An 11708-nucleotide genomic window follows, 5' to 3' on the forward strand; every position below is an offset into this window, starting at 1 on the left:
ATACTATCCGGGGGTTGCTTGGGACAGAGGTGGGATGGAAGAGGGCATCACAGCACAGCTACATCGCCCAGCATAAGCCACGGACACTTGCAAAAGAGCTTCCCAAGGAGACAGAAAGCTCTCAGATGTAATAATTCAATTCCTGGAGGCTTTAATCACCTCATCATAATAAGCCCAATCATTTATTTGCTGGCTGTTCACAATGCAACACTGGCAAGGAGAACATCAAGTGCCCTCACTCTTATAACCCCAAGGCCTTCTTTTTCCAGCTGATTGTTATCCTGACTGGAAAGCGCGTTATGTTATAATCTACTTAATTCACAGTGTGCTCCATACTGAGCAGTGTGAGGCAGAGCAACGGTTCACAGAACCCCAGAAGGGTTGAGGGTGGCAGGGACCCCTGGAGCTCCCCCAGCGCAGCCCCTGCTCCACAGGGACACCCAGAGCACGGGGCACCCGGTGGCACCCGGGCGGCTTGGGGAGATGCCCAGAGCAGGAGCCTCCGCAGCCTCCCTGGGCAGCCTGGGCCAGGGCTCGGGCACCTCCCAGTGCAGCAGCTCTTCCTCCCGTGGAGATGGGACCTGCTGGGTGTCACCTTGTCCCCACTGCCCCTTGGCCTGCCACTGGCCACCACCGAGAAGAGCTCGGCCCCTTCCTCCCTCCATCCTCCCTTCAGGTACTTGGACTCATTGACCAGGTCCCCTCTCAACCTTCTCTTCTCCAGAAGAAACAGGCCCAAGTCACTCAAGTCTCTCCTCATACAGTAGATGCTCCAGGCCCTTCCTCATCTCTGTTGCTCTGCACTGGCCCCTCTCTAGCAGCTCCACATCCCTTTTGTCCTGGGGAGCCCAGAGTTGCCCCCAGTGCTACAGGTTTGGCCTCCCCAGGGCTGAACAGAGGAGCAGGATCAGGATCCCCTCCCTGCCCTGCTGCCAACATCCTCCTCGTGCAGCCAGGAGCCCATTAGCCTCCTTGGCCACGAGGGTCCTGCTCCCCCATGGATAACTTGGTGTCCACCAGGACTCCAGGTCCCTCTCCATGGAGCGGGTCTCCAGCAGGTCAACCCCTAATCTGTGCTGATGCCTGGGGTCATTCCTGCCCAGGTGCAGGACCCTGCACTTGTCCTTGTTGAACCTCATGAGGTTCCTCTGCCCAACTCTTCATTCACACATCTCATTCACAGGCAGCAGCAGCCCAAACGACACCGGTCTGTGGTAAACGGAGGCAAAACTAGTCTCAAGCTTAGGAAAGCTTTTCTGCCTTTAGAAGGAGCAATCTGCTGCTTTGCTAAAGCTTTCTTGGATCAGGTAGTATTGATAATAGCCACAGGAGCACAACACACTGCAGCCAGTAAGGCTGAAAAAAAAGCTCTGATCTGTACTGGCTTTTCTTGCTCTTCAATACATAAAATAACTTGCTCCATCGTGCAAGTCTAAAGTAGTCCCATACCCAAACTTTCAGTGTGAATTTTAGCCCAGGAATTTCCATGTAAAATACAGAGCTGGGGAAAGGAGGATCCAAAGAGGGTCCCTCTGTTCCCCCACCCACACCAGAGCATTCCCAGGGAGACCTAACACGTTTTAAGCACTCGACCTGTCTCTTTGAAGCATCTCAAGACAAAATTGGACAGACCACTTCAAAATTGCACTGCCAAATTAAAAGGAAGGTTTTGATTTGGACTCCGATTATTGTCTTGATCTATAGAGGACAAGGCCATATTCACATGATACTTCCTTCGCATGCTGGAATTTCCACATCCCATAGGGACACATTCCCACCTGCTCAGAGCTACAGGTATTCCATATCTTGAGCCACATCTAGAGACACAGAGCAGAAAAGCTGGAGTGATCCTTGGTATTGATTCCACTTGTTGATTTTCATTCTCCATGGACAGTCTCATTCATCTCCCCTCGGCCCTCCCTATGGACAGGGTTTCACCATTACAATGTCAGAACCTTGGCACTGTAAGTATCCCCCTGAAAACAAGTGAAATCAAAGAAATTCCCTGACAAAAGAAACGGGAAACAGTCAAATTTTAGATCATTCACACACCAACAATATGTGGTGTGAGAGCAGATTTTCTTGCCTTTTGCTGGACTGCAGAGGTGCTTCATAGCCTTGATGCTGTAGATGCCATCACCACGTTGACCCCTTCAATAAAACGTCCTTGAGAAGCAGAGCTCTGGGCTGCAACACGAGCCCAAACATCATCCCAGTATCAGCAACAACAAGAAGCTGGAAAGAAGCTCCGTAAAGAAGCGAGGAAGAGACCACGGGAAGCCAAATCTCCCTTCCTCCAGCAAACCTCATGAACCAAGCTTGAATTCTCCTCCAACACAGGACACAGGGGGGAGCAGAAGCATTCTCCAGAAGACTTCAGAGATGGGGAAAACAAGAAATGTGCTCCAGATACTGATTTCCCTTCACAGGCCCGCTACACAATCGGCTCTAACACCAAGCTGCTATTCTCCAGCTACATTCCCATGGAAAGAATAGTCTTTTGTACTGCAAGAGGACACAGAGGTCAACGGCAGCAGAATGCTTCCTATGGGAAAATCATGACCAATACAGAACCCTTTTGGAGACGGGTGTCTTGAATAGGTTAATCCCAGCTCAGCCCTCTGAGAAACAAGGCTCTGGAGCACCCCGTATGTTCCGACCTGGGTGTTCTTTATAGACGGTTCCGTTTCGTATCCGAATTAAGAAAGCCTTCAATTCATCAAACCTCTGGTTACACCTCTTCGATTCCTGCCGTATGTCCAACAGAATAAAGTCTTGATTCAGTTCTTAAACATCAACAAAATGGGCATCCAACCCAAGGCAATCAGGCACAGGCATTCCCAGTTCAAATCCCACCTTCTTCCAGCGGGACACGCAGGGAAAGATGGTTTTGACAGCAGCAAAATCCTCACGTTCCCTTGAGCACCATACTGCATTTAAGAGCAGATAATGTGGCTCACGTGCTTACCAGGTTGGATCACTTGGTCAAGCTCCTTGTGTTACGAGGAGCCAACATTTCCAGGGCCTTTCCCTTCTTGTTTATTCTTCTCCGAAAATGCCTCCAAGCTCTTCCCACCAGTCTAACGTTTGGAGGCCGCTCTCCAGACTTGCTTGTCAACTCCTGTCCCTCAGCCAAATAAGAAACAAACAACAGCACGTTTGCCAAGCACGCGGCACGATATTTAGAGACCAAGGAGCTGCACATATCTTGATACAACATCCTATCCATATGCAGGGCTACCCACTCATTCCACTCTCGTCCTTTTGCCTGCGTCCCTCTCCCCACAGTCTTCATTTACATCTCGATAGTTTATAAATCCAGAAGTTACCTGAAATAAAGATATTTCACTCATTTTACAAATATTTCATTATATCTCAGAACGTTTGAAGAGTATCAAGCAGAAAATCCAGGCAAAAGAAGGCCACAAAAGCTCAGGAAAAGAGCACTTGGACAACTAGTCTTACCATCCCAGGGACAACCCCATCCCCGATCTGACAGGATCCGCGTTTCAAGCAGGTTTCCAAAAAACATTGAGTAAAACCTCTGGGTTCTTGTGTCACAAGAGTCTCAGCTAAGCCCTGCTTCAGAACTGTCATTCATCAAATCCAGTTTACGAAATACCCCTTTTTGTTCCCATAAAGAAAAATAACAGGAACTTTGCAAGCAGCGTCAGTCAAAACCTTGTTGGCGGAGCCACAAAACACAAAAGTTTGGGTAAGTTACAAGAATGATCAGCACTCAGAACACCCCCATAGCTCCATTCAAAGTTTACTACTCTTTCAGCATTTAGCCAGAGGAAATTTAGCAAGATTTTTATTAGATTACTTAAACACATGAACGCATTTTCCAATCTTTTCTTACTCACCACTAAGTTCTTGCCCAAACTAGTTCTTGTTAGCAAGGCTGTAGCCTTGGGTGCTAGTTCACTGCACTGAAATATGATCATGTAAAATAGCATCCTTCTTAAACCATGGCCTTTACTATTATTTACTACAACTATAAAAATATTGTTAATACCCCCCTCATGCAGGGCAACAGATGAAGATGCATGACAGAAAAAAGCAAAATTAATTTGGAAAAGGTTGACTTTAGAGAAGAAAACATGCAGGATATACATTACTGAACTGGCGAGTGCCATGGAATATAAAAGCTATATAGAGAATCAATAGAGATGTGTGCATATATAGATATTTATTTTATATTCTGGGACAAGGCTGCACCACAGATTTAAAAAGTGTGTATGGGGAGAACTATTTATTAAAGAGACTGTGTGTTTAAAAGAAACCTTAAGGGGAATTAGAAGAGCAAAGTGCTTGCAGGTGACAGAGCCTATTTGAAGTTATTACATTGGAATATCACAGGAAGTGCTGGCATTTATCAAAAAGGCTGTCAAGGACCTGAAGGGGTGTCCAAACGAGGAAAATAAGGAGAATGGAATCCTCGTATCCTGGAAGAACATTATAAAGCAGGTCAAAAAGGAGCCTGAGAGGCAAAAAAAGGGAAAAGGCCTAAGAACTCACAATAAATCCTAATTCAGATTCCACAAGCAGGCCGCCTGCCAGAGAATCTGCAAGGCCAAAAGATGGTCATTATATTAAAAAAATATAGCCACAGAAGAAAAGCTAAGTCAATTTTTGCCCTCATCTTTGCTGGGGAGAGCAGAGAAACTGGGGGAAGGAAATTTCCACAACAAAATCCTCCATAATGGGGACAGAAGGAGCCATCCCAGCCTGGCAAAAACAACATGACAATAGTGAGGGTCCAGGACCTCATGGCATTACACTGGGACATGGGCAGGAACCCAAACATGAAACAGGAATCAATTGGAATAAGAAAATGCCATAAATTGGAATAAGAAAATGCCATAAATTGGAATAAGAAAATGCCATAAATTGGAATAAGAAACCTGTAGTCCCAATGTGACTACTGAAAGGTGGGAGGCATTCTGATAACTGAGAGAATATCTGAGAAAGGGCCGCTCATTAACAGAGATATTTTAAAGAAAGCAGCAGAAACTACTCTATCAAATTAGATTTCTTCAATAAGTATAAATTTATATGGATAAAGGGAAAACTTCATATGTATATAAGTTGGTTATACATGAGGGTTAAAACAAAAAAAAGGCATAAATAAAAGTGACCAGCAGAATCCCACAGGAATTGTTCTGTTTGTCACTCTTCATGAATATCTGGGGAAAAAAGGTACAATATTAGAGAACCAAAAGTGTTACCTATCCAGGACAGCATAGATGAGTGGACTGAAGAGTAAATCGTATATTAGGAATTAAGCACTGAATAGAGAACAAAGTGGAATTCACTACAATAACAGGTAGATCTATGGTACCCACACGTTAGGAGCTGTGCACAGTTCTGGCCATTCTTCCTCTTGTCCCTCCTCGCAGAAAACACCTGGAGAGGAATGAGGAAAGGAACCAAGAAGGTCAACCAGGATGATCAAAGTTTTGGACCAGCTTCCACAAAAGAAACTGGTGTCGATTTTTTCATCTGAAAAGCTTTTATCCACAAGCTTTTATCGATAAACATCTCTAAAAATCCAGAGATTACACAAGGAAGCCGGACAGGGAAGGGCAGCTTCCTCCAGCGTGACATCAAACGCGGCTACAACACAAGGGTCCAAACCAACCGCGCGGCCAAGCTGGGCGACTCTTTATCCCAGGATGCAGCTGCTGTCACAGGGGTTAAAAAAGCATCCAAACGTTGCTTTTTTTGCCCCCAAACATTTGGAAGAAAGCGCAAGGAGGCCCTTGAGGCCCAAGGCACGTTGCTGGGATGTCACGTTAGCGGTGGGACCTCAACGTTCCCGGTGGGACCTCAACGTTCCCGGCCTGCGGCTGCACCCGACCATCACGCCAAGAAGGAGATACCCCCTTGAGCAGCCCTTTGGCCCTGCTCTTGTGCAACGCGGACCACGTGGGCCCTTTGGGCACCAGCAGCCTCTCTCTGTTTATCGCCGTAGCCGCTCTACAGCAGGCACCCGGGGAGCTGCTTTCTCCTAAAAATATCAAGAGTGACGCAACACCCACAGGTCGCGCGGCCACAAAGCCCAGTTTGACCATTAACTGGGGCGACTCAGAAGCCACGACGGAGCAGGAACCGAGCCCAACACTCTCTTCAACCCGTTTTTGGATATTCCTCCTCCTCAGCAGCCACAGAACTGAGGAATTCAAGCAGCTCCCATTGGAGGCAGCGGAGAGAAAGCTCCTGCTCCCAAGTCACGGCTATTTTGGGATGCAAACAGCAGCCAGCAAAGAGAATCCCTGCTCTTGTTCAGGACATACCTGCCTTATATGAAGGCCCTGAACAGGTGCTTTAAATCTATATTTAAAGCTTCTAAACGAGGGCGAGGATTCTTTCTGAAGACGACGTCCTCTGCTTAGCCCATTCCATAAGGGGCCATCGCTGTAGCTTCATAGAGCAAACACCCAGCACAGGCCAGCACCGAGGTTGTCCTCTCTTCTCTAACTCTGTTTTCTAACCCTCCTCTGCAAGATGAAGTTCAGCATCTCAGCTGTCTGTGCCAGCAGAGCTCATGCTTTCCACCCATTACAGAAAATCCGGGAGCTGTTTTGTTGGGATCCCTCCTCGCTGGCCTTCGTCAAAGGTTTCCAGCCGGTCGGTGGTACCAAAACACGTTTCTGTGACACGGCCAAGGCCACGATGTGGCCCTGCACAGAAGGACGGGCCCCTGCTGCCCACCTGCTCCATTCATGGCACTGAACCACTGGCACCGACTGGAATCTCACAGGGCAACCGGAGCATGAGAAGCCACCCAGTAGCTGCAACCAACCTGCACAAGACTCAGAAGAAACGGGGCTGTTTGCAGGGGGGTAATTCATAGACCTAACTCAGAGCCTGTCAGTTAAGCCTAGATGATCCCCAGCCAACGTTTATCCAACTTGTTCCAAAGTATTTAGTGGGAACCTCCACAGCCACCAGGCAACCTGGGCTTCTAATGAGCTTTAGGTGCCTTTTCACAACTTACCTGTGCCCCTTCCTCGCGTGCAAGGGGCTGTTTTTACGCCTTGCAGAGGCTGTGGAAACCAAGGTACTTCCTTCCCCTCCACGGGAAGGCTTGTTTGAGTCTTAAATAGCTTGAGCCTCCCCTCCCCTACACCTCCGTGTGGCCTTGATGCTCTTTCCGAAGACCCACCTTCTCTCCTTCGAGCTCCTTCCAACGGGTTCGTGGCGTTTTCCACGTGTCACACCAAAAACCAGGCAGGTGACAGGGGCCCAGGCAAAGCCGCCAGGGCGCTGGGTGCAACGGGAAGGTTGCATCAGCACCCGCAGTTCCTTTTCCTCATTTTGCACCCCAAAATAATCCCCTCCCCGCCTCCTCTGCCTCCCTGCCCCCAGGTGGTTACTCAGCAGGCCCATACGAGTAAAAGGATCCTTTTACACTAGATTAGCATCTCATCAATTATTCAGGTTCCTGCAGCTAATCAGCTTTTGCTTAAACACAGAAACCTCCTATCTGTCCTTTGGGGGCTGTGCCCCGTTTTTCAGGCAACACCAAAAAAATCACCAAATTCCTTCCTCAATTTTTAACCCCATCCCAGAACCTACCTGCAGCCCTCGCCAGCTTCCCATGGGATGCCCCTTTGCTTGGGGCTTTGCTGGCCAAACACACTACGCACATTGAAGACCCACATCCGCTTTAATGAGCAGATGTTTACTGGCATTTCCAAGATGTCTATTAACCAATCTGCATCCCGTGTTTACTGGGAACATCTCGGGCTTCTCTGTTTAGCCTCATCTACTTGAAAATTAGGAGAAAAGAAGAAAATAAGGGAAACTAAGCACTAGATGTGCAGCAGCTCTTGTTTCCGGACCCAGAAACGGGCCTGTCATCTCAGCAGGGAACGAATCAAACCCATTTTGCGCAGGCACTGAACAAGGTGGCCATCGCCCCGTCAACTCCTGGGTGCTTTCAAACCACTGCGTTATTTGTTCTTGAACTTTAGACGCTGCTTCTCCACCCTCCTCCTCTTCCCACCCTTTCACCTACGCAACCTCTGCTCTCTTCTAGCGTTTCAAACCTCACCGATTTCCCAAAGATGCCTCCTAAAGATTTAAAGTTTTTCCTGATCAGCAGCTGGCACCCATAGGTGCAATTCCCCCACGTTGCTACGCTGCTCTTTATTTAAGTGACATTAGTTCCCTCCAGGAGTCAGCTGCAGAAGATTCTGAAGGCTTCAGCCCAGGTTTCCCTCCCCATCCTTTCTTCCATAATCCTTTCTTCCATAATCTCCTGACTATTAACACACTTACAGAATAACTTTTGTATGCCTTAATAGCCCTTGCTAGCTGTTTGCAGCCCATCTTAATCCTTCTCATGTGGCTTTGCTCTTCAAGCAAAAAATGGAACCACCTCTAGTTTCTAATAACCCACAGACCAAGTTCTAGTGCTGTTTTTGAGATAAAACTCACGTGAGAAATAGAGAAATAGCTCCAAAAGCCACTCACTTATCAAGAATACACATCACATCCACTCTTTCTTTCCTCTGCACCTCTCCAGCTGCAGTTACTCGTTTCCCCTGGCAAATTAATATCTGTAACCAGCACACACCCTACCTGCCGTCCACGCTGCAATTAATCTTTACTGATTGCATTAAGAAGAAAAATAAAGTTAAAACTTAATTTAGGCTCTTAAACTCCGATTGTATATTTTTCTCAAAGAACATGGTCTGAATACCACCTCCTACGGCACCAACTTTAAGGAAGAGTGCCACAATAAATGCTCAGCATCTTTACTTCATTCCCTTTTTCCACAAAAAGCCAAAGAAGGGAACAGCATGAAGAAACAGAAGCCTACGTAACTACTTTTATTTCTGTAATAAACTGCTTTTATTTCCATACAACATATCCAGCAGCTCATATGTCACTGGGTACGCTTAGGTCACTGCCTCAGTTTTGGGTGCTACTAATATATTAAGTTTCTAAACAAAATCTATGCAAATACTCCTGGATTTCCCTCGTTCTGTTGCACTTATCATGCAGAGGTACCAGCTCTTCCCATACATATATGGAGGGTTCTCTGAGATTTTCCTGCAGTTACCAGATTGGGCAGAAAATTAACATTTTTTTTGTAAAAACAGGACCCTCACAGTTGTTTTTCTGGATGGAGATGGCTGCTGTAAGCAGGAGATTTGCAGATCTCCCCCAGTTCAGAGCTACTTCTGCTGCAGGGGCAGAAGTTCAAGGGGTCATAACGCCTGAAGAAAAACAGAAGTGTGACGGGTTATAAAGCGGTTAATTCAGAAAAAGGGAAAATACTTCCCTGTCATAAAACTACGTGAAATAGGATGGCATCCATCATGTGGATTCATGGAATTCCTCCCTCTCAGGAACTGGTTGTGGCTGCAATTAGAGCAAAGGAGGGGCCCAACAGCACTCCTGGCTCCTTCCCTCTGTATCAGCCTCCTGCTGAAGTCTGCACGGCCGGGATGGAGCCTTCACACACCTTTTGCATCATCATCATCGTCATCATCGCCTGCATCACTGCTCCTGCAGCCCTTCCTATTTAATTCAGCAGCTAGTTTGGGTTAGCTCTCGGTTTACCAAGACCAGAGCTTAAATGAGTGGCTTCCCTCCTAAAAAAACTTCCCAAAAAGATGATTTTTCCAATATCTCAGGCAGAGAAATCAGAATCTCTGCCTTGGGCTGTTTCTATCCCACACGGAGCCTTGTGACAACTCACAATGAGCAGGATTTCAGCCCGAAGTTCTTAAGGGCTGGGAGTTTTGGCTGCACCAGCCACATAATTACCAGATATTCCCTCCAAGAGGGGCTGCTAAACGCCGACAGGAATAGGAGAGCCCCTGAGCACAGCTCCAACCGCAAAGCCCGGGAAAGAAAGGAGCAAGGGAAACTCAGTGCACGTCTTGCACTGGTTCCTCACAGAATCAGAGCGTTTTTCACTAGGAAATGCAAGTCCTTCAAGCTCAAAGCACCCGGTCCTGCCACGTGCAAGTACCTGTAAAGCAACTCGCCTTTCAACAGGTTCCCAATGACAGAAGTAATATTTTGCAAGCCCGAGCCACAAAACCGCTAGGACTTTCAGGAACAGCAGAAGAGAGCTTCCTGTCCTCTCTAGCATCACACTAAACTAATTATTTTTCTTCAAAATAATCACCAATTAGAAAAGATAGGACCAGCAAGTCACTGAGCTCTTCCTTCCCACCAGTGCAACAAACCCTCGAAGTGCTTTGTTAGATAACAAGTCTCAAAGTCTGCCTTGGAGATTGTCTTTTGAGGACAAACCCACTATTATTCCCCTGGCATCTTTACCACAATGGTTCATACAAGATTAATTCAGCTTTTTTCCCCCTAAAAGAAACGCAGCCCTCCTCCTCTCCTCATTCACAGCCCTCAGCTGGGACTCGCTGTTTTACCAGGAGAGCCTTGGAATTTTATTGCTCTTCCCAAGGGATTCCAGGGGGGCAGGAAGGAAACGGGCTGCTCTGAAATAAGGGCTGTGTCTTAACCTGAGGACACAAATCAAGCGATTCAACGAGGACAATCCCTTCAGCTCCCTGTTCATCCACCTCCCTTTCCAACTTACAGCTGTTGATGCACAAGGCGAAACCAGCGTAAAACTTTCTGTATTTTTGTAAAATAAGTAGCGAGGACGACTATTTCACCAACAAAACATTCCTGAATAGTCAGGCTGGGCTTTGGCCACCCCGTTCTCCGCCTTTCCAAGGCTTTCCAAGGACTTACGGCTCAGGAACGTCCCAGCGGCTGCGCCTGCCTCGGGCCTTGTTTGTGCTCGAGACTAAAGCTCCATGGGGCGAGCGGCACCGTCCGTGGAGCTGCGGCTCCCTCCTCGCTGCTGCAGGACACACTGCAAAAAAAGAGCGCTTGGTTAAAGGGGAGAAGAGTAACTTCCCATCATTATCATCACAGAGAGCTGGGCAATCTTCTTTTGGCAATTTTTGACACTTGCCACGCTGCTGTGAATGCTCCTAACACCAAACTTGGCTCTTCTTTGCTCTCTTACAGCGTCACAGTTAAGTCTCATTTAGAGAAATAAAAAGCATCCCAAATGCTCTTTATTTTTCCGATAAAGGCGGGTAACCGAAGGCGCGGAGGGAGCCCCGCGAGGCTGCAGGCCGAGCGCGCGGGGCGCTTTCGGCCCGGGCTGCAGCGGGTCTCTACACGCTGCACGCTCCAGGCCCATCCCGGCGTGTTTTCCCTGCTCCCGAGCTGCAGCCAGCTCAGCGCCGTCCCGCATTGCACAACAGGCCGTGTAATCCCCGTTGTGCCGCCTCGCAAAGCTGTCGCAACAGTTACCTGTCTCCCAAGGCATGAGATCACGGCCCAGCCCAGGGGAGCCGGGCTTTGCGGTTAGAACGGCTCAAGGATAAGCCGAGGTTACAAGCGGGGGGTCTGGGGAGGGGGACCCCTTGTCCCCAAGCACAAACGCGGTCCCCGTGGGGACACCCGCTCGCTGCTCACAGCCCACGTACCGAAAACGGGGCTATGCCCGAGGAGGAAGCTCCTAAGGAAGCGGGGATGAGGATGGAGCGCGCGGCGCTTGCGGCGGGAGCCGGCGTCGCCCCACGGCGCCTCTGCAAACCCCACGCGGCGCAAACGGCCCCGGGGGGAACGGGAGAGGGGCTGGGGGCGGCCCCCAACGCGGCCGCTCGGCCCGCGCGCCTTCCCGCAGGCCGCGGCTGCTCCCGCCG

At 48.6% G+C, this 11708-nt stretch overlaps 1 protein-coding gene across 1 annotated transcript in view; it reads right to left on the minus strand.

Moving 5' to 3' along the window:
- Positions 1–10858, minus strand: part of SCAP (SREBF chaperone) — a 48225-nt gene extending 37367 nt beyond the window's left edge. Inside the window, exon 1 of the mRNA XM_026044281.1 lies at positions 10741–10858. The gene's annotated coding sequence lies outside the window, so the exon portion shown is untranslated. The remainder of the gene's footprint in view (positions 1–10740) is intronic.
- Between the last annotated feature and the right edge of the window lie 850 nt (positions 10859–11708).

This window comes from Nothoprocta perdicaria, unplaced genomic scaffold (genome assembly GCF_003342845.1).
Source record: "Nothoprocta perdicaria isolate Ctin4 unplaced genomic scaffold, notPer1 scaffold_357, whole genome shotgun sequence".
NCBI lineage: Eukaryota > Metazoa > Chordata > Aves > Tinamiformes > Tinamidae > Nothoprocta > Nothoprocta perdicaria.